Here is a 24,888-nt window from a genome sequence, read left to right on the forward strand (position 1 = left end):
GCCCTTGTATATAAATCTAATGTATTGTATGTATTTTAATAAAACTAGGAAATATCACGAACTAATTTTTCATCATCCTAGGTCAGTGCTTATGTGGAGACTTAACCTCTCCCCCCAAATTCTTAAACCTAACCCTCGCCCGCGCCAGGCTGTTGTCAACCTGGTTCGAGATATTTCCCTTATAGAGATAGTCAAATCACGCCTGTTTATATAATTTTGTTCTTCACATATTCTATTACTCTTATTATTTCATAATTTATGCCTTATATTTTTATATTAGAATATTTGTTAGCCTATGATGCATGTTCTTCTTGATATTATATTATTTTTTATGTTATATGTGCCATTTAAATAGTCTCCTAAAGCAATGTCTATAAATATTAACAACTTTAGTAAAAATCCATCGATTAGAATTGCATCATAAAATTTAAACTCAGTTTCTATATTTGTGTCCATACTTAATATTTCCTCGCCTTAACTGATTCTCCCAAGCAGACGGGCCTATTTGTTCCATCAATAGCTAAAAAAAACCACGCTTAATTCCCTATTTAAATCATTAATTTCCATTATTCAAAATCCTTTCACTGTAATCACTCCACTGATCGACCAATCACCAATGCAAACACGGCAGAAATTTAAAATTAAAACATTCATTATCTTTTGATCAAATCCAATCAAAACAATGAGCTGCCATACTGAATACTCATCTTAATCTGTTCAATTTACTCATCGCTTCAATTAAAGCCGCTACTTAATCACCCGCTCAATAACTCACAAACATATCACTCATGTGTTTAATTAGAATCAGGGCTTGCCCAAATTAATTTTGATTGGCTTATCTCTTCTTGATGGGTACAAATAGGCTAGAAAGTTTCAATTAAGTTAGACTATCATCGCTTGATAAAGGATACCACTCCGAAATGTGCATCGCGATATAATCGAGGAACGACCCATCTATATTATATGTAAGATTCTTTTTCTCTCTTTATATTTTTATGTATTTTTATTTTTATATCTGTTAATAGTTTTAAATTGAACAATTGACATTACACAATATACTATACTGTGTAATTAATAAACCTCAAAGTTCAAACGATTTCCCTTTGTTTCATACGTGTTATATTTCTAGTTTCATTCCGTTACGTTACCAGTACATATTGTGAAATCAGTACACGCTTGAGCACGAGCTCTTCTACCAATCTACTCACATACGTCGAATATCTAACATTGTCTCTCTGCTAATTTACTTTTTGTCTCGCATTTTCCATTTCTTAGAACAAATACCACAGTAAACAAATACTGCACAACATTCTATATAGATACATTTTATTCCCCCCCCCCTCTTCTCTTCAATCTCTACTGTATCTCGTCTTTACAGCTTTCTTATCTTGTCCCATTTGCACGTCCACACAAGCAGTTTTTTCCCCCAACCCCACCACTACTGGAACATGGATAGGCCCCGCACCAGACGCCCACTCCTTCCCACACCAACTCAACTACCAATGGAATGGCCACAGCTACGAAGCAGATTCCAACCACCACCAGGCTTCCACCAACCACCACCAGGCTTCCACCAACCACCACCAGGCTTCAACCAACCACCACCAGGCTTCAACCGACCACCACCCGGATTCCGCTACCAGTACCAACCAAATCGACAACCAAATCAGCACCAACCAAGTCGACAACAAAATCAGCACCAACCAAGTCGACAACCAAACCAACCAAGTCGACAACCAAACCAGCGCCAACCAAAACGACAACCAAACCAGCGCCAACCAAAACGACAACCAAACCAGCGCCAACCACCCCCAGAAAATGCAGGTGTCGTGAAAGCCTTCTTTCAGGTCCTCCAATGCCTCCACCACTTGACCATTATGGAGAGTCAGGAGAATGGAACACCAACCAGAAGTTTCACTTGGAAGATCCAAGACCTGAATAAGTTCGTGAAGCCGGCCATGAAGACGCCTACCATAGCCACTACCATTGAGACATTGAACTTGAAATGGGCCAATTTTTCCCTTAATTTTTTTCTCCCCTCTTCCTGCATTTTTGGGTTGACTTTTTGGTCTAGAATTGGAGAAAAGGGATCAAATTTGCAATTTCATAGCAGTTTTGGGTAATACTGATGATATTACAGCGGAGGGATAGGGGGTGTAAAGTGTCTTTCTGCAGAGCAATCATTGTGTCGGAAGTGAGATTTTCACCCCTGTCAACTTCAAATCCGTGTAGCAAAAAATCTAAACGGTCAACCCCCTACAAAATTATGATGAGGAGATTGCCAAATGTTGTCCCCATTGTGCCTATAAAGATTGGAACCAACGGAATGTTGAGCAAAAAGCTACAGCCTGTGATGTTACAGTCATTTAACATTGAAGTCAATGGGCAAATAATTGCTAGTCTGAGTCCTGATGATATAAAGAAGCATGGCCGACTCGGGATGTTGATATTTTTTCAACGGCTTATTTCCTGAAGTTTTGAATGGAAAGTGTCAGAAATGGCAAGAATACTGCTTTTTTATTGCCCAGCAGTAAGTTTTTTGACTATTTGGTATCAAAATAGCCATGATTGGGGGTATCCGTTGGTTGAGTGTGAATTTTGGGTTGTAAATGTGTAACACTTTGTTCACAATGATATCAAAACATGGTTAGGTCTAAATATTAAGGCCAACTCAACTCCAGATTTGGTCTAAAGTCACTAGATGTAAACAAGACTGACCCTAACCCTAACCCAATACCCAGTCCTTACCCTAACCCTAACCCACAATCTTGTCAAAAAGCATGTAGCCTAAGCCAAGACCTAGTTCTGACCCTAGCCCAAACCCACATTTGTGTCAAAAAATCATGTGCCCTACTCTAGCTGAGCTTGCCGCCAAAGAAACAAATAATATAACCAAAATTTGTGGCCATCCAAGATGTCAAACATGCAAAATCTTAAACATATCCGACCATTTCCATAACAAAACATCTGGCACAAAATTCCCAATATTAGACCAACTTTCATGCAGTAGTTCAAACATAATTTATCTAATCTCATGCAGAAAATGTGACAAGCAATACGTAGGGGAGACTCAAAATGCACTTAGGGAAAGAATTAACGGTCACCGGTCTGACATAGTCACCAAAAAAGACAAACCTGTCTCAATTCATTTCAACCAACCAAATCATGACATTTCAGATCTCATTGTCACGCCAATAGAAAAGACCAAGAGCGACTTTGAAACTTCAGAAGAAATTAAAACGTTTAGGCTAACAAGAGAAAAATTCTGGATTGACAAATTGAAAACAACAGCCCCCCCTAGGTTTGAATATTCATACGGCTAGCGCAATAGCTCCTTTTGTAGTTCCATTTAGCGCAACAGCAGCAAGTGCGTCCAAAATCATCAGAAAACACTATACTGATCTCCAAGAAAATCACCTGAAAATATTCACACAGAAACTTATAATTGCATATTCTAAAAATAAAAATCTGAACGACATCCTAGTGCACAGTAAATTAGATTAAATAAGACCAGTCTCCACCCTGACCCAAAACAAACCATATATCAAATCCTATGCCTAACCGTTAGTAATTAAAATCAATTAGATATAAGAATCCCTAGCCGTAACCCGGTGCTGTGGAACAAACACGATTTTTTTTAGAAAATCCAATCCGTTGTAGGAAACACACTAATGTGGCTCTCGAGAGAGCCTCAAATTTATTTTCTTTTTTCTTCAGAAACAATAATACCAGAATACCAGAAGCACCACCCAAGGAAGACCATCAGCGCCACCAACACCAATAAACAGTGAAATCGCCCTTGTATATAAATCTAATGTATTGTATGTATTTTAATAAAACTAGGAAATATCACGAACTAATTTTTCATCATCCTAGGTCAGTGCTTATGTGGAGACTTAACCTCTCCCCCCAAATTCTTAAACCTAACCCTCGCCCGCGCCAGGCTGTTGTCTACCTGGTTCGAGATAATTCCCTTATAGAGATAGTCAAATCACGCCTGTTTATATAATTTTGTTCTTCACATATTCTATTACTCTTATTATTTCATAATTTATGCCTTATATTTTTATATTAGAATATTTGTTAGCCTATGATGCATGTTCTTCTTGATATTATATTATTTTTTATGTTATATGTGCCATTTAAATAGTCTCCTAAAGCAATGTCTATAAATATTAACAACTTTAGTAAAAATCCATCGATTAGAATTGCATCATAAAATTTAAACTCAGTTTCTATATTTATGTCCATACTTAATATTTCCTCGCCTATTTGTCCCCTCTTCCTGCATTTTTGGGTTGACTTTTTGGTCTAGAATTGGAGAAAAGGGATCAAATTTGCAATTTCATAGCAGTTTTGGGTAATACTGTAATATTACAGCGGAGGGATAGGTGGTGTAAAGTGTCTTTCTGCAGAGCAATCATTGTGTCGGAAGTGAGATTTTCACCCCTGTCAACTTCAATCCGTGTAGCAAAAAATCTAAACGGTCAACCCCCTACAAAATTATGATGAGGAGATTGCCAAATGTTGTCCCCATTGTGCCTATAAAGATTGGAACCAACGGAATGTTGAGCAAAAAGCTACAGCCTGTGATGTTACAGTCATTTAGCATTGAAGTCAATGGGCAAATAATTGCTAGTCTGAGTCCTGATGATATAAAGAAGCATGGCCGACTCGGGATGTTGATATTTTTTCAACGGCTTATTTCCTGAAGTTTTGAATGGAAAGTGTCAGAAATGGTAAGAATACTGCTTTTTTATTGCCCAGCAGTAAGTTTTTTGACTATTTGGTATCAAAATAGCCATGATTGGGGGTATCCGTTGGTTGAGTGTGAATTTTGGGTTGTAAATGTGTAACATTTTGTTCACAATGATATCAAAACATGGTTAGGTCTAAATATTAAGGCCAACTCAACTCCAGATTTGGTCTAAAGTCACGAGATGTAAACAAGACTGACCCTAACCCTAACCCAATACCCAGTCCTTACCCTAACCCTAACCCACAATCTTGTCAAAAAGCATGTAGCCTAGGCCTAAGCCAAGACCTAGTTCTGACCCTAGCCCAAACCCACAATTGTGTCAAAAAATCATGTGTCAAAAAATCATGTGCCCTACTCTAGCTGAGCTTGCCGCCAAAGAAACAAATAATATACAATCAGCACATAAAACCAAAATTTGTGGCCATCCAAGATGTCAAACATGCAAAATCTTAAACATATCCGACCATTTCCATAACAAAACATCTGGCACAAAATTCCCAATATTAGACCAACTTTCATGCAGTAGTTCAAACATAATTTATCTAATCTCATGCAGAAAATGTGACAAGCAATACGTAGGGGAGACTCAAAATGCACTTAGGGAAAGAATTAACGGTCACCGGTCTGACATAGTCACCAAAAAAGACAAACCTGTCTCAATTCATTTCAACAAACCAAATCATGACATTTCAGATCTCATTGTCACGCCAATAGAAAAGACCAAGAGCGACTTTGAAACTTCAGAAGAAATTAAAACGTTTAGGCTAACAAGAGAAAAATTCTGGATTGACAAATTGAAAACAACAACCCCCCCTAGGTTTGAATATTCATACGGCTAGCGCAATAGCTCCTTTTGTAGTTCCATTTAGCGCAACAGCAGGAAGTGCGTCCAAAATCATCAGAAAACACTATACTGGTCTCCAAGAAAATCACCCGAAAATATTCACACAGAAACTTATAATTGCATATTCTAAAAATAAAAATCTGAACGACATCCTAGTGCACAGTAAATTAGATTAAATAAGACCAGTCTCCACCCTGACCCAAAACAAACCATATATCAAATCCTATGCCTAACCGTTAGTAATTAAAATCAATTAGATATAAGAATCCCTAGCCGTAACCCGGTGATGTGGAACAAACACGATTTTTTTAGAAAATCCAATCCGTTGTAGGAAACACACTAATGTGGCTCTCTCCCGAGAGCCTCAAATTTATTTTCTTTTCTCTTCAGAAACAATAATACCAGAATACCAGAAGCACCACCCAAGGAAGACCATCAGCGCCACCAACACCAATAAACAGTGAAATCGCCTTTGTATATAAATCTAATGTATTGTATGTATTTTAATAAAACTAGGAAATATCACGAACTAATTTTTCATCATCCTAGGTCAGTGCTTATGTGGAGACTTAATCTCTCCCCCCAAATTCTTAAACCTAACCCACAATCTTGTCAAAAAGCATGTAGCCTAGGCCTAAGCCAAGACCTAGTTCTGACCCTAGCCCAAACCCACAATTGTGTCAAAAAATCATGTGTCAAAAAATCATGTGCCCTACTCTAGCTGAGCTTGCCGCCAAAGAAACAAATAATATACAATCAGCACATAAAACCAAAATTTGTGGCCATCCAAGATGTCAAACATGCAAAATCTTAAACATATCCGACCATTTCCATAACAAAACATCTGGCACACAATTCCCAATATTAGACCAACTTTCATGCAGTAGTTCAAACATAATTTATCTAATCTCATGCAGAAAATGTGACAAGCAATACGTAGGGGAGACTCAAAATGCACTTAGGGAAAGAATTAACGGTCACCGGTCTGACATAGTCACCAAAAAAGACAAACCTGTCTCAATTCATTTCAACCAACCAAATCATGACATTTCAGATCTCATTGTCACGCCAATAGAAAAGACCAAGAGCGACTTTGAAACTTCAGAAGAAATTAAAACGTTTAGGCTAACAAGACAAAAATTCTGGATTGACAAATTGAAAACAACAACCCCCCCTAGGTTTGAATATTCATACGGCTAGCGCAATAGCTCCTTTTGTAGTTCCATTTAGCGCAACATCAGCAAGTGCGTCCAAAATCATCAGAAAACACTATACTGATCTCCAAGAAAATCACCTGAAAATATTCACACAGAAACTTATAATTGCATATTCTAAAAATAAAAATCTGAACGACATCCTAGTGCACAGTAAATTAGATTAAATAAGACCAGTCTCCACCCTGACCCAAAACAAACGATATATCAAATCCTATGCCTAACCGTTAGCATGTACACGAACATTGATAATAACACAGGTATTGAAGCAGTTAGGAAAGCATTTCTTAGGAACCCGCTTTTAACGACCAAGTATACCTTCAGTCTTCCGGAACTGCGATGGGAAAACGATTTGCTCCGAGTTATGCAATGTTTCATAGAGTGGAATGATTGACCTCAACACAAGTATTAAAAAAAAAGAAGCAAAACAGGTGAGATAAGAAGTACATCCAACCTCATCCCCACTTCTGCTCACTAATAGTAATGGGCTGGAAATTTGGTACTGCACAGGCCTGTCTTCTCCCCTTGACATTTAACTGAATGACAGAATTCCACATTTTGACCATTTTCTGGATGTCAATGACCATTTCCCTGGATAGTATTCGCCCCAGAATTCTCATCCAAATTTAACATTTCAGGTCTACATCTCAAAACCTGATCTCTTCCTGGACTGGCTTTAGGAGAACGATGATGCATATCAATTTCATCCCTGATCTCTATGACACCTGTGGGGGAAGTGGAGGGCAAATCGTAATCAGTTTGGGTTCCAGCCCCGAGGACCTCTGTAAACTTTGCTTTTTGGTGATGACTTAATTTCCGAGCTTGAAAAGGACGCTTGTGTGTTTATCATGGCCTCTCATATTGGAAGATAACATTAATGGCTTGTGTGTTAATCGACGGTTGTGCATATCTCTTGGTCAGGAAAGTTGTAGGCACCATCGCCATTGTAAATCATTTGACAGGCCCGAGTGAACGGGGCGACCTATGATTGGTCAGCAATGTATCAGATTCCATACCGGGGGGTATACCGGGGGGTGGGGATGAAAAAACTGTTGTAGTGTTACATAATCAGATTATTTCAACTTACTTATCCTGTGGAAATACAGCTATATAGGAGATATTTTGAAATTCATAGGCACTGCATGTTTCAACATTTTAGATTTGACCACAATTTGGCACTTGAAACTATGTTAACAGAGAAAAACTGTGTGGTTTTCGATGAAAGTGTTAAAAGTCTAATATAGCATCATGATTACTGTTTTAAAGTATTTTCGTGTTTGATTTATATTGAATTCATCTCATCTTTTTGAAGAATGCATTTATGTTCAAAAATAAAAATGTTCTGTGGAATTCAAAATTCATGTGCTTTTAAATTATCAGATTCCAAACTGGGGGGTAGGGATGAAAAAGCTGTTGTAGTGTTACATAATCAGATTATTTCAACTTACTTATCCTATGGAAATACAGCTATTGTTGTATTCGGATCCTTGGATCCAGGGGTGTTACACATTTATATGTGGGTGAAAATAAAAATCAACCATTTTCCATGTTAGAATTCCAATCTCTATCTTTATTACTCTAAAAGGCAGAAGAACTACAACATAAGGGAGACAACTTGTGTCTGCTTAAACATAAGGTTTCAGACCACAATGATATAGAATATACCACAATATGACATCCCCCCGCGTTAAAACAAAATTCCATAGGAATTTTTGAAAAGAAGAGATATAAATGGAAAAACATTCACACACTATCACACAAAAATAAGAAAAGCTTAAATATACATGAGAATAAAAATGAGGGATGATACGATATGATACCAAAAATGAGAAAGTAGCAAAACAAGAACAATATTGAATGTTAATTAAAACAAAACAAATTATGAAAATTACATGTCATCTATAATATACATAGAAATCCTACGATAACTCCATTTTGAAATGTTCTCTATAAAACAAACTTGAGAAGTATTGCTCCAACCTTATACTATATTATCTCTTTAACATACAATTGTATATCAAATTATCCAACTATCAGATACATATAAACAATAATGATCTAATTTTAACTATAAAGAGTCTCATCATAATATAGGAGTGTATGATAAATAGAAAAAATAGGTTTACCCTCAATACAAGCTTAAACACATTGTGTAAGGAACAATTCTAAAAATATTTACTTTGATATTTACGGAGATTACCAGTTACTTGAAGAGTATTTTCATTAATTAACTCATGAGCAATATTACAAAACTCAACATTATGATCTATAATAATCCATTCACAACTTTGTTGTTGTTTTGGGCTAAATTTGACAAGCAATTGAAATTTACCAAATTTAAATCTTGCTCTTTTGATTTCAATAAAATTGTCATCATTCACAACTTCTGTTGCTCTTTTGATTTCAATAAAATTGTCATCATTCACAACTTCTGTTAAGTAGTTGAGTTGTTCTTCCATTTGAGGAGGTGATAACATAGATAAAGAGGCAATAGTTTGATTAGGTATACATCTATTAACATCAACAAAAGTAGTAAATCTATCATAAGTAATAAACTTATTATTAAATTCAGGTAAATTATAACCATTTTCATCTGTAAACTGATACAAACTATCCTTAGTATTCAATACAGGTGAATCATTGCTAGATACAGATTTACCTAATTGTTTACGTAATTGGTCAATATGTGTTAATATCTTTACTGGCTCATTAGTTCTTATGAAACAAGGTTTAAGCCGATTAATGGAATAGACATCAGGCAAAACTCTACCATCTAATGTTGCTAAAATGTAATGTGTGCGATCCAAAATCTGGTGGACAATCAAAGGTCCGCACCATTCAGCTTTGATTTTCTTTGACTTAGAGGTTAAAGCTGATGAGGAAGGTTTCAGAACATAAACAAACTGTCCTAATCCATAAACTGGATTTGTACTTAGACTGTGTGAGATACTAACATTTTGACTTAATTGTTTGCGTTTTTGCAAATCTAAAATAGTAGAAGACATAGAATCAAACTTTTGTCTCAAATGTGACAAATAATCCGAATAGGATTTACAAAGACTCTTGTCAAAGTTCCAGTTGAATGAAGTAAGATTTTTGGGTTCTTTTCCAAAAACGAGCTGATATGGGCTATGATTTCCAAGTTGTGGTGAAACAAATGAATTATATGCATAACAACTGGTAGAAACAAACCTGACCCAATCCGTACCAAATTGATTTAGATTGAATTTGAGAAGGTCAGATACAGATTTAATATGTCTCTCAACCAACAAGCTACCATGGTTTGCAACACTGATTAGTTTGTGATCTATTCCTAATGAAGAACAAAGAATAGATACCAATTTTCCTGTCAAAGAGGATGCTGCATCTGTAATTAATACAGAAGGTGGGCCAGAAATGCAAACGATCTTTTGGATGATAGCCTCACAAATAGTTTCCGCATCAAGAGACTTCAATGGAACAAACAGTATAAATCTAGTTATTTCGTCGCATATCACCATTAAATGTTTGAATCCACTGGGTGAAGCTGGCATGGATTTAAAATCTAAGCAAAGTTTATCGAAAGTTCGAAATTCGGTAGGTATTCGTGGATGAAAAATACGAACATCGTCTGACTTCGGTTTAAACTGTTGGCATGGATGGCAGCTGCTAACATAATTAGCTATGGTGTGAAACATCTGTAGAAAATAAAAAAGTTTCCGCATGGTGAGGTAAGTTCTGGTAATACCTTGATGACTGGATAGAATATTATCATGGTAAATACTGATTAAATTAGAACACATCGATTCAGGAATTGCCAACTGGAGACTAAATGTTTCATCCTTATGAATAATAAGACGAAATAATACATTATCATAGAGAATATATTCGTCAGATTTATTCTTAACCGATTTGGCCGCTGCACGATTGGAAGGAAGTATACCGTGAGATAAATAGTCATAAATGGGTTTAAAATATGGTGATGTCTCTTGTTGTATACGCAGTTGATTGCAATCAATAGGAAGATTGTAATCTCGTATCATTTTTCTCTTGATGATTGAAAGTAATTTATCCAACTCTCGCTGTTTGGGAAAATGAGATTTAACAACCTGTGCAGAATTATGAACAACTGGGCTAGGAGGCATGCACAATTCAATAGGTATTTCAACATTGGGTGTGTCTGAGTCAAGGATTCGGTCAACAAGTCGAGGTTCATTGGGAAAAGTAGAAGGTGGTGCATAAACAGAAGACAAGGGAGTAGACTCTTGCTGAGTTGATTGTTGAATAGTATGAGACTTGTTGCCAGACATTGATGTAGAGGCGGCTTGTCTATCATTGGATCTATCTTCAAAATCACTGGGAAAATTATGAAGAGATTGTTGATTTGCTGAAACTGGAGGATTGGTAAGCATAGATGAAGAAGATAACTTTTGTTTTGAGGAATTAAGATCCGGAATGGGTATGTTCTGTTGTTTTGCCCACTGACGAGTTATAGGTCTTTCTGTTAAAGTAAATGCTGTAGGAACTACTGAATCTATCTCTGAATCATCCTCAAGGGGATTACGAGACAAAAAATCTGCGAGAACTAGCTCCTTTCCCTTTTTGTAACCGATCTTGAAGGAAAAACGGGAGAGTTTTACTAAAAGTTTCTGAAGTCGATTTGTACAAGGTGCACGTTTTGAATCAAATAGATGAATGATGGCTGCATGATCTACGTATGCATCAAATTCTACTCCACGTAATAAATACTGGAAATTGGAAATATTTATGAGTAATCCGAATAACTCTAATTCAGTAACGGAATATCTTTCACAAGCTTTTGGTAAACGTTTTGAGTAATATCCTAACAGTCGTTCTTGACCTTGAATGACTTGAGTAAGGTAAGATCCTGTTGCAAAGCGAGATGTATCGCTGTAAAGGGTTAAGCGTCCGGTGCCAGAATGCATATATAGAACGGGTGGCTTTACTAACAAAGATTTTACTTTAGTGAAGGCTGTTTTTTGAGCTTCTGACCATTTGAAAACCGAACGTTTATTGGATATCTTATGTAGAGGTTGCAATATGGATTGCAAACTGGGCAAGAAGTTTGACAAATAATTGACAGCGCCCACAAAACGTCGTACATCTCTGGTTGACCTAGGCCTGGGAAGATTCTGAATGGCTTTACACCTATCTGACAAAGGCTGAATAGTCACTAGGCCTTCTGAACCAAGTTGTATTTTATGACCCATATATGTAACTGCCTGACGAAAAAATGCACATTTACGAGGACAAATTTTTAAACCATGTTGAATAAGGGCCTTAAAAAGAAGATTTAAATGTTGTGTATGAGAATCAGTATCATGACTAAAAACAATTATATCATCATGGTGTGCGATACAGAAATCGTAACTACTTGGAATAGTTGCTAAAACATTATCAACTGTTGATTGAAAAACCGCTGGAGATATACATAATCCTTGTGTTAGTCTCTTAAATAGTAATGTTTTCCACCAGAGTATGAAGATATGCCTGTGTACTGTTGAGCTTTAGGCGATAAAGGAAGGGAAAAGAAGGCCGACTTAAGATCTAAACAACTAAGAACAGCAGGTGAAGCGTTACCAATTCTCTTCAGAGTGTCTGTCAACAGTGGAAACGGATGATTTAAGCGCTTAATCCGCGAATTTAAATATCTGAAATCTACAACGACTCGCTTTTCATTGGTTCCCTTCTTTGGAAGAATCAAGACAGGTGATGTGTAGGCTTGACTACCAACTGCAAGTATTCCTAACTTCACTAATTTCTGTAACTCTTGATCAACTATACGTTTTTCTTTTTCGGTTTTAGGGTAAGGCCTAATATAAAAAGGTTTGTCATCAGTGACGTCAATATCAACTTGGATATTGGGACATTTTCCGATTTCGCCATTCAAGCTGAATGCTTCTTTATGTTTAGTCAAAAGCTGGTAGAAATTGTCTTTCTGGTTGGCTGTAAGAAGACTTTTGGTAAGGTCAATTGTAGAGCGAAATACAGAGTCTGATGAATGACTGGTGTAATATATTAATAGAGTCACAAACGAAAATGTCATGTAGTGAAACATGGGATATAGGTCTAGATGATGGAATATGTAATGTCTTGGAAGTTGTATTACATATTGGAATCACAGCACTATTTCTTTTTAGCTTGATAAGAAATGTTAAAGGACAAGCACTTTTAATCTTACTATTACATGTCATTAAAACCTCGCGATTGCGAAAAATACCTGGAATTTTACCATGAACAGTAACATAACGTTGCTGATTGGGTTTGACATAGACTGAATTAGATGTTGAGAATGAAATGTTGGTAGATCGACACTGCAAAACATTGTTATTAAAACTAAGGTTGGCATCCAACTTTGCCAATGTCTCTTGACCAACGATCAAATCAATTCCAACAAGATTGGAAGCAATGTACACTTCAAAAACTAAAGTATGACCTTCAATAACTATCTCAAGTTGTAGCGAATGAGAACAAACTATTAGTTGACCATTAGCCATTCTAAATTTTAGGGATTGTTCTAATTTATGAAGTGGTAAACTACTGAGATATGAAGATGACTCAATAGTAAATGATGAGATTAGTGATCGAGTAGCACCACTATCAAACAAAAGTAAAGCAGAATGTCCATCAGGGAAATTACCTTTACAATAATTACGTTTTGACAATTGTATGTTTAAAGGTTTGGTCTGTGATGATGACATCGGGAATTTATTCGGAGCAATGGAACAAATTCCCTGTATTAAAAATCCTGATTATGTTTGTCAGCCATGTGCCTTTGGCGGACGAAACAAGAGCGCCAAGTATGGTTAGGCTTTCCACAGTAGTCACAGACAATTTGACGATTCCTATGACTTTGAAAAAAATCTTGACGTCTTGGAGAAAATTCTCGGTGATTTGGAGAAAAATCTTGACGACTTGAAGAAAATCGACTGTTATAATATGATCTGTTGTTATGTCTTGAGAAATGAGAATTTCGATTTTGTCTAGGGCTATGAGGTCGAAATTCATTGGTATGGCGTGCCTTAGGACTGATTGAGTGATCGATGCGTCGATTATCATTGGAAGAAGAATGATGAGAAGATGACCGTCTCCGAGGAGAAGAAAAACCTGAAGCAAATTGTCGTGATGGGCGTTCCAGCTCTAGCTTAAGATCAGCTAAATCTTGTTTTAAGTGTGCTATCTCAGTATCCTTGTCATTTTCTGCCGTGAAAAAGGTTACTTCCTTAGTTTTACTGTCACTCTTGTGAATGTCAAAGTAATACTGAGCTTTGAGAGCTATGTCAGAAATAGAAGTCCTGTCATTAATTGACATTGCCACAGCTTGTTGACATAATGATGGCAAAATGGAAACAAACTTGTATCGCAGTTGTGCATCAGCTATGTCCAACTGTCTTCCTAATCTCTGAAGTTCCTCTAAATTTTCAGAGGGCGGTTTAGTTTCGTCATAACAAAATGAAGCGTAATCCTTATGCAAACCAAAGGGCGTCCGATTATCAGAAAATCTCTCAATAAACTGAGTGCGGAGATCTGCCAAGCTTCGGAACACTTTACCTTCTATCCATAGACGTGCTTTGCTTTTTAATGTTTGCCTGAAGAGACCAACCATCACATTAATTCCTGCAACATTGACAGGGTTCTGATCATGATTATGATGTTCTAAATAATCCACGAAAGTCAAATAATGTGCTGTAGCAAGATCCCTACTTAGGATAGACCCATCAAATTTATCAGCAATACAGGGCTTACCTTGAGCCATTTCAAAGTTGTACAAAATGAACTTATGAAATGCCACAAAATTAATTATGAAACAATATATATACATGTATCAAGCTTACAAAATGTTAGAAAACTAATTACTAAACAATATATCAAATTAACAAAATGGAAATTCAAGTACTGTACACAATAACACATTCACCCAACACAATCATACAATACAATCATACAATATCCTAACAACGATAACCAAGCAGGTAAAAAAAACACAAGTCAATAATATTCAATGAATGTCGATAATTGAACAAATGATTTATATAGGAAAATATCACACAAATGTCACTGCAACTGCATATGCATCAAATCACTGTAGACTGTAGATTTCAAAATGTTACTATTACTATTAAATACTATTCAGTATGAAGCTAAAAACTGGCATGTTATGTTATAATTGTCACTGGACTGTCTAAGGCTAGAATTAAAAGTCGGTAGGCCTATACTACATCTACAATAATTGGTCTTCTCTGGGATTATCTACACCACACTGCCTGCTCAAGAATACTAAATAATATTACTACATTCACAGTCACATAAAACTGGAAACTGGATCGAAATCATAATATGAATTGAAAATTAGGTAATGATGATGTAAGTTGAACATAAACATGGTTTAAATTATTCTGTCTTCAAGACTAGGCTCTCCAAAATAATTTCAGACTTTGGATAATTGTAGGCAATGTAGGGCTATCTCAATCTGATCTCATCTGTGATTCATTTAGTAAATTGTAAATGTAATTCTCTGCACAATGAAAATTCTCAAAATTAGAATGATACTAGATTGATTAAAGTTCCATCAGTTGACTAATATCAGTTGAGTTCAAGATATACAGTAAAGTCAAGCAGTATTGCTTAGTCCATTCTAAGAAAGCACATGGCACAGATATGAAAAGCACATGGTACTCTTAAACTGTCACAAAAATCTGATTAAATCCATAGTTTGGTGAAAAACATACAAAATATGAAGCACAATAAGTTTAGGATGGTTTGCATCTCCACCATGTTGTATTCGGATCCTTGGATCCAGGGGTGTTACACATTTATATGTGGGTGAAAATAAAAATCAACCATTCTCCATGTTAGAATTCCAATCTCTATCTTTATTACTCTAAAAGGCAGTAGAACTACAACATAAGGGAGACAACTTGTGTCTGCTTAAACATAAGGTTTCAGACCACAATGATATAGAATATACCACAATATGACACTATATAGGAGATATTTTAAAATTGATAGGCACTGCATGTTTCAACATTTTAGATTTGACCACAGTTTGATTTATATTGAATTGTATTTAGAAAACGGAGGAAACCGAATGACCCAGCGAAAAAACTCAAGAGATTGGACAGGGGACTCTACTCCTTGAAATTGAAACCATGCCACTTAACACAATGACAGACCCTGTGATTTCATGCGCATGCATTACCTACTAGACCATTCCCCCCCCATCCCCACCCCATATCGAATAAAAGTATGACTTATTTAAAATATGATATTTACATATAAAGAAAGTAGAGAGACTTCAATCTTACTAGAAAAATACTAGATTACCTGAAATGAAATGGGGTTTAAAGACAACGTCCTACTGGTCAGCTCCGACTGGTCTAATGCATTGTGCTAAGTGAAAATGTTTGTCTGGGCAGCGACACTATGGCCTACTCTCATACCGAATTCAAACTGCCAAGAGAACTTTTATGTGTACGCCAATGTGTACATTGGATCTCAGGGGAAACCACTCTGCAAAATCAAGATGAGCTTTCTCGGTCAACCCCATGCTAGTGTGCCAGCACCTAATTTACTCAGTCACCATGGCCGTCTTCTAATTACTGCGACAGTGAAACCATGTGACAAACAAGGATTATTAAGATAGACTTTTACGGCTTGGTAGTTCCTTGGGATTAAAACTTTTGATACATATAGATACATTAGTTTCAATTTCATATCACACAGTTTGTATATATGGTAAGGTAGCTTTAATCGTAAATTACATATCATGTATTTATTTTTTCAGTTTCAATATTGGATGTATATGCAAATCACCCAGAAAAAGATCATGTAATAACAAAAGAAATTATAAAAGAAAAAAAGGAAGAAGAAATGGCTGGAAAAAATGATGATAGAGCAGCTTTTTCTTGGTGGGTAACTATTCAATTCTAATAGAAAAGATTGTTATGCTATTTTGAAATCTAAAATTCAGTTTAGTATAGTAAAACTGTACACGTCATGTATGAGCAGAGACAGAATCTTAGTTATATGTAGATATCACTGTCTCATCTGTGGCAAAGCAAACCAACACATGAAACAAAACAAATGTAATTAAAGTAACATTTTTTTAATTAATCAAAACTGTCTAGTCAATTTAAGCCAACTAATACATTGCCATTTTTTTTTCAGTTACCCACCTCGGAAGATCAAGTTGGAAAGGGCTATTGATATTGTGGAGACGTTTTATCACAGATCTTGCTTATCAGACAAAGACTATGTAAGTACCATGCATATTTGCTTTTTAAATCAGGAACTGGTTCTATACACTTGGTGGGGGGGGGGGATGGACGTTAAACCCCATTTCGCTCTCTCTCTCCTAAATATTGAGATTTTTGTTTACTTTTAAACTGCATATATTCAAGGTATCAGGAGCTTTTTATGGCTCCCGTACAATTCTATAAACATGAAGGACTGTACCTTTTGAATATTAAGCCATCAAATTATTTTATAATTTTGAAAATGAAATGAAATGGGGTTTAACATCCTACTGTTTTGCTCATAAATTGGGCTAATGAAGACGGGCATACGCCATACAGTGTGCTATGAAGGGAATTTTGCCCGGGCAGCGGCGCTACAGCCTACTCTTATATCGAATTCCAATTGCCAAGGAATCTTTTATGTGCACGCCAATGTGTACACGGGACCTCGGTTTTTTCGTCCCATCCGAACGACTAGACAGCTGTCCTTGTCAGGTCCTCCGTCCTGTATCACTGACAAGGGGAAAACACGCAAAATGTAAGTAACATATATATTTGTATTTTTAATCAGGAAGTACTTCTATACACTTGCTTGGTAATCTAGTTATTCTACTTGGGGCAATGCCTAGGACTCTGCTGTTTCAAGTACATGGCATGCTTGATTTTTGCCAATCACATCCATTGATTTCCTTCAAGTTGCGATAGGCCCTACATGTATGTGTATTTTTACTTTCAAATAGATTTCAGTAGATTTTAAAGGGTAATATCCAATTTGTTGTCAATGGAAATAAAATAAGAATGGGTCCACAAATAATTAGACATTACGCAAAGTTGAAACCAAATAGAGACTCGGTCTCGATGTGGCAAAATAAATTGTTTATTTAAACGTTGTGAACCATAGAAAGTATTCTTATCTCCTACTTTTTATTTTTTAGGCTGGAACACCATTGAAAGAGTATTTGCTGTATGATAACAACAAGAAAACCCAAGCATCAATTTATTTTATACTTCTGGGAAAGAATGCATTTGACCCAATTTTTAAATATTTATTTTTTGTTATTAATGTTAAATTTTCTTCCAAAACACAATTAGATTTTAATTCTCTTCAGAAATGTATGTATAATATAGCAAGTAAAGTGGCATATAAATCACTAAGAATTTGGTCAGAAATCATAAAGTATTTAATAGGCATTACTAGAAACCAAATGAGGATCAAATACACCCAGAATTACAAAAAACCTTGACCTACATAAAGGTGACTTTCCCTTGCTTATGAAATGAAATACGGTTTTGTATCCTACTTTTCTGTGTTCTTAGAGTGATTCTGCCCTACACCCTACTCTTATATCAAATATTTCAACTGTCAAGGGTTCTTTAACGGGAACCCAGGGGGGGGGGGGGAATGATTAACACGCACACATTTGATCAGGAAGTCTGTCATTGAGTCAAATAATTCAATTGTCAAGGCTTCTTCTAAGTGAACGCAGTGGGGATGGTTTCGATTCCGGGAATGGGGGAGGGGGTGGTGGATGGCCGAATGGTAAGCATGTGCGTGCGGTATCATACGGCCTGTCATTGAGTCAACTGGCGTGGTTTCGAATCCCCGGTTGTACGTGACAAGGAGTAGGGTCGCCTGTCCAATCTTGTGGGTTTTCTACGGGACCTACGGTTTCCTCCCACTGCTAAAGACCCCTATGCGCAACGAATTATTGAAATAAAATTAAACCATATGTTAATCCCGAAATGACCTAGTTTGTGTCAAGTGGACGTTAAACCCCATTTCTCTCTCTCTCTCTTTCGATTCCGGGCTTGTACCCAATTATCCCTTGCCATATCCAAGACTACTGACAAGTGGGAACTATGCCGGAAAATCCAGTTGAAATTTCTCGGCCAACACCTTATACTTACTGAACCACTGTGGCTTATGACTTGTGATTGTATATAAATTTTTTGTACATATGATATTTTTTTATTTCAATCCTGTAATCTTGATGCTTTGCTTCTTTTATTTACAAAATATTCATTTTGTTTGGGTTTTTTTAATGAGGAAAAGGTTTTACATCATTTTATTACTCCTGCAAAATAGTGCATTTTTCTTTTGTTAGTTTTCTGTGTATATTAGTTATTTCTATATGTCTCACAAATCACTTGTAGTGTGATTTTGTAGCACTTTTCAGTTTTTGAAATTGTTTCAATTTAGTGCATAATTAATCTTAGTGCTTGGTTTGGATGTTATTAAATTTAGATATTATTTGAATTATATATTTTGGAGTATGGGGTAGGGATACTGTGTACATATCTTTATATTCTCAGTTCTTGTTTTGGGGTTAAGAACAATTTAAATAGCTATGTTATATTTTGTGATGGGTAAAGTGGGGTGTGTGTGTGTGTGTGTGTGTGTGGGGGGGGGGGGGTCATGTCATTATATATAACACAATATAATTAGTATTAGAATTCTCTGTTTTTCTGTTAACATTTCAAATATCTATATAGTTTTGATGTATTAATTTACTTTTTCCTATGATTTTATGAATAAATAATAATCTTACAAAAACAAAAACAAATTTTGTTTCCTTCTTTTATCAAACTTTACAGGTCTAACAGAGCAAAGAGATGGGTCCTGCATAAAAAGGTTGCTATACTGTATATAAATTGGGGAAAAACACAACACAAGTTTTTGTGGATGGTTATACACAAGTTTGTATGAAACCACACAAGTTTCAGAAATTGCAACACAAGTTTCAGGTATTGCTACACAAGTTTCAGAAATTTAAACACAAGTTTCAGAAATTTCAAAAATTTCAACACAAGTTTCAAAAATTTCAACACAAGTATTGTGTAGATTTTCACACAAGTTTCAACACAAGTTTGTGTTGTTTGATAAATTTTAACACAAGTTTTGTGTTGTTTCAACATTTAACACAAGTTTTGTGTTGTTTCAACACAAGTTTGTGTTGTTAAATAGAGACACCTTACTTGTGTTGAAAACAACACAAGTTTGTGTTGTTTCAACACAAGTTTTTTTTCAGTGTACCAAAAGATCTGTTATCTGTGCAAATCGTGGGTTCTCCCTTTCCTTAAACCAAAATGTCTGTTATCTGTTGAAATCACGCGTTTGATCCAGGCAGGCTGCGAACGTGGCAAGGAAAATGCCCGTTTGATCTTGCAGTACAAAATTTACACATTTGTATAGAATTGCGCATCTGGGGTCTCCACTGACATCGCGTGCTTTTCAATCAATCTTTATACGGGTGTAAGGCGGAATCAATTCAGGAAAGGTAGATATCTACTCTATCCTTGGGTCCGCAATGGTAACAATTATACCTTGAACGACAACAATACGCATTTGAATTTTGATCCCACAAGGTCGTTGTACTGCTTTAATTCTTTGGTCTAGAATCCCGAACTCCCCTCCCGTTTAAAAATTCCGCCATTTAGAATTGCTTATCAATTGATCGATCTATGAAGACCTAAATATGCATCAATTAAGGATTGATTCCCTGTAAAATTGGCGAAATTGACATTACTAATATACTTGAACAAAATTATTTCTATATTCAAAATGGCCGATATCACCGTCTCAATTTGCTGGAGTCTCTAACTCTATGTAACGAGACCAGTCTGTCCGATTCCAGTTCCAACGGAAGAAGAGAAAGGCCCACTTTCATTATACATAATTACGTGAGCAGAAATTCTTACCTTTCCAATACGTTGAAGGCTGACTTTTACACCATGATTAAAGGTGTATAACCGACCCACTTGTTTACCTTGTCTACACTCCCCTGGGTTGTACTTAAGACTTTATACAGTAACATTGGTATAATATTACCTTACAATATACACACTACGATGCATAATATACCATATCGGCAATCCCCTGATCGAAGGCTTTATAGGTAAAGTATTACCTTTTAATATGCACGCTACGATGCACAATGTCTGTTTAAGTATGAATTAAAATAATATTTGATTCTCGAATCGAGAAGCACACTTGTTCTGTGAGTCCTACTAATCACCCAAAAGAACTGACAAGATCCGTTTGTTCTCAAATTGGTCGAAATGTTTAACATTAGGCAATTAAACATCATATTATTCATTTCATTCCCTTTATGTATCTTTAAGTTAAAATGTTTTCTGTATGAAAGGACCGTCCTTTATGTGTCGTTAAATCGTTTATGTATCTTTAAGGTCTGATTAAAGGAGCAGTCTCGGATATATTCTTATTGAATAAAATGGTTATTCTGTGTGGGGTGTGATTCCGGTTGTCTGGGTCGCACTTTTGGATTGGCTGTTGTACATGAAATATATTTGGCCCTGTCTGGATGGTGTTAAAACACAAAACCTGTGCAGTTTTAAAATGTCAGTTATAGCCAGCTTTTAAAGGTTCGATTTAAAAGAAATGATTTGTACCCATGTCAGATAGGATTATAAATAACAATAATCAATGGTTGTTTTGAAGAAAAAAATTGACAGTTTTACTTATTGAATTCTGATTTAATTCACATCTGCATCTACCAGAAAGAACTATAGTACCTTCTCTTATCTCGAGTCACGCAGGTTCGAGCGATAAAGTTTCTTTTCTTTTATGGCCCAAGGCGTATATTATTAGTGACACTGTCATAATCCATTTTTACACGCACTGTGTCTTATAAATTCGTCATCATCTTCTAGCCGTGGGGTGGGGCGGGGAATGGGGCCCTATAAGTGGAATCCGACACAGTCTATAACCCTCTATTGGCAGTGTTGCCACTGGACCAATGCAGTATCGTTCTCCAAAATGAAATCCGTAATACTCACACCCAGGACTTGCTGTATGTTTTTGGTCTCGATCGGGTCTGAGAAATATATTCTGAAGGACAGAAGACTACATTGGCCAAAACAGGTCGGACACACAAGTTCTATACTGGTTGAAAACAAATATGTCAGTATTGTAATATATTATGGATGGTACGCCACAATAATTTACAATCATGTTCGGCTAGGTGATTAAGACGCTGGCTCGCTAGTCTGGAGGTCGGGTGATCGGTCCCTGCATTGGCCGAGAAAGTTCATCCTGATTTTCCGACGTGGTTTCCTCTTGTCAGAGGTGACACCCCGAGGTCCCGTGTATACATTTGAATGCACGTATAAGATCCCTTGGCAGTTTGAATTCGTATGCCCGTCTTCAGTAGCCCAGTATAAGATCAGAACAGCATGACGTTAAACCCCATTTCATTTCATTTCACAATCATGAGTCTTGAGAGAGAGAAGGAGTTTAACGTCCACTTGGCACAAGCCAGGAAATATCGGGACTAAATTAATCGATGAAACAAGCTTGATAATGAATGATATTGACCAATTAAGCATTTTCCCGCTATATGTGCCCTAATATAGCTATATCGGCATGTTAATTATATAAATTATTGACAGTACAGATTTTAATTCATACTATAAAGAAGTTCGGATAAATGAATAAAATATAGAGTATTACATATTTTATACTCCTATAATTCGCTCTGATGTTTGAATATGGTAATTTATCTCTTATATGAAAGTTCTATCGGGTGCCGTAGCCTTTGTTTATAGTTTTGATTTTAAATAGATTTATTTTCGAGCTGTAATCTATGGCCGAAATAACGAAACTTTTGATAGCACTTTAATAGATTATTACCAGTTGTTGTGATATAACCAAAACATGTTTCCCATTTTCTTAGTTAATGTACTTTTAGTGTTAAACATACAAGTATGTTGATAGAATTCATTATTTTACATACGTTTAGATGTTTGACAAAATTCACTTATGATATATAAATAAATATACTATATTCGGAACTATATTTTATGGAAAATCTTCAAGGGATAATCAAAAGAATACAATATATTGACGGTTATTTTTAGAGAGGCATTATCTTCCTTTGACGGAATTATTGAACGTGTATGGGCCCCTTAATGAACATCTACATCAAGTTTAAACTTAGTCCCTCTTATCCTGAGCATAAATCTGAATTAGTACAAAAAAATCAACATACCTATATTTACCTATATTTACCTATTGTTGGAATCTATAGCGCTGTTTAGTTAAGTGGTAGTGATCAAATAAAGTCTCGTTGGCAATAAAAACGACGGGAAGTGTTAGAACTAGTGAGTATTGTGAATGGTAGCAGACGAAATGTCTTGAACACGTGAAAACAAAGATGGCGGGTGAGATACATTGTATATACTGTAATATATAGTCAAGCAGTAGTAAGAAGTTATATTTTAATCCCTTCAAGAGCCTGTGTAGAAGTGGTACAAAATTTACACAGTTGTATAGAATTGTGCATCTGTGGTCCCCACTGACATACGTGCTTTTCAATGAATCTTTGTACGGTTGTAAGACGGAATCAATTCAGAAAGGCGCCTGACTACCCCATCCTTGGGTCAGCAATAGTACCAATTTTACCTTGAACGCCAGCAACACGCATTTGAAATTTGTTCTGATCTGTCTTCAAAAAGAGGTCGTGGTTCTGCCTTAATTTTTAGGTCTAGAATCCCGAGCCCGTTTAAAAATGTCCACCATTTAGAATTGTTCATCAATTTATCAATCAATGTAGACGAGTTTCTAGCTCTAACGAGACCAGTCTGTCCGATTCCAGTTCCAATGGTAGAAGAAAAAAGCCTACTTTCATAATACTTCATTACGTGAGCAGAAATTTTTACCTTTCAAAAAGCTAAAGTCTATTACAACACGACTAAACGTGTATAATCAACCCACTTGTGTACCTTGTCGGTACCCTCCCATTTCAACTACAACTTATAACAACAGATTATATGCTCTTGTGATTTCATTATCCCTCCTTATATACCCTTTCCATAACTAAAATAGATTCTTCCATAAAAACACCCCATTTCCACTAGATGAGTTTGGGCGATTCTGCTGTTTATTCTCAATTACTTGCCAACGAAAAGGATGTTAGCTTGATCAGTCAAATCTGCAGCTAAACGAAAAGGTTGCTAGTTTCTGGGGTCCAATCGGCAGCTAAATGAAAAGGTTGCTAGGTTGACCGGTCGGATCTGCCAAATTCTGTTCGGAAGAATGAACGTTTGAATCTTATCCTGTCTATCAGTGAATTATTGTGTTAAGACTCAGTCTCAGGATGTATTGGGCTGTATAGGGAAAAATGTACTTGATCTGGGAATTATACCCAAATTTTTTCTAATGGTTACAAAATATAGAACATGAAAATACAAAGTTTGGCTTTAAAAGATAAATGTACACATTCTATGCTAAAAGTACAATGCCCCCCCCCCCCCCACACACACACACAGGTCCTATGATAAAGCCCACGTGTTTGTAAGTCAAAAGCACACTAGAAATAAATATAACACTTTAAATATATTCCCCAACCTCTATACACCAACGCCCACTTACTTAACCAAAGACTAAAAATGAAGTTCGGAAAAGACTATTTTTTTTTCTAAAAGTATATTTGATAGAAAGCTTTTCCTTTAGAACTTTTTACAAACTTTATTATATAACACGGTTAGAGATACATTATGGGAGATTTTAATAGAGAGTTGGCCATTCTTGCTATAACCCTAAAGAACATCCCTATCCTTTGGGGTGCATGCACAACCCCCAGGGACAGAGCCACGCCCATTTTCTTTTTGTATGTCTGTTTGTCGTCTATAGGCCACAATTCTTAATCGAGTATACCCTAAGGATGATCCCTATTGTTTTTGGTGCATGCCCGACCCCCCTGGGACAGAGTTACGCCAATTTGGTTTTTTGGTGATTGTCCAACCCCCAGGAGCAGAGCCACGCCCATTTTTGTAGTTGTGTCTCTGTGAGTTGCCTACAGGCCACGATTCCTAATG

The 24,888-nt window shown here is 36.2% G+C and overlaps 1 protein-coding gene and 1 long non-coding RNA gene across 5 annotated transcripts in view; one reads left to right on the forward strand and one right to left on the reverse strand.

Moving 5' to 3' along the window:
• LOC126821938 (serine/threonine-protein phosphatase 6 regulatory ankyrin repeat subunit C) overlaps positions 1–20,949 on the reverse strand; it is a 104,747-nt gene extending 83,798 nt beyond the window's left edge. For 2 of the 4 annotated variants that reach the window (XM_056101351.1, XM_056101350.1), the window contains exon 1: positions 20,752–20,949. The gene's annotated coding sequence lies outside the window, so the exon portion shown is untranslated. The remainder of the gene's footprint in view (positions 1–20,751) is intronic. The other 2 variants (XM_056101353.1, XM_056101352.1) reach the window with 1 other exon arrangement.
• On the forward strand, positions 16,070–18,222 carry LOC130013012 (uncharacterized). Its single transcript, XR_008788285.1, has 3 exons — positions 16,070–16,725; positions 16,985–17,072; positions 17,988–18,222. It is a non-coding gene; the product is annotated as an uncharacterized LOC130013012 (long non-coding RNA).
• Positions 20,950–24,888: the final 3,939 nt, after the last annotated feature.

This window comes from Patella vulgata, chromosome 5 (assembly GCF_932274485.2).
Source record: "Patella vulgata chromosome 5, xgPatVulg1.2, whole genome shotgun sequence".
Lineage (NCBI taxonomy): Eukaryota > Metazoa > Mollusca > Gastropoda > Patellidae > Patella > Patella vulgata.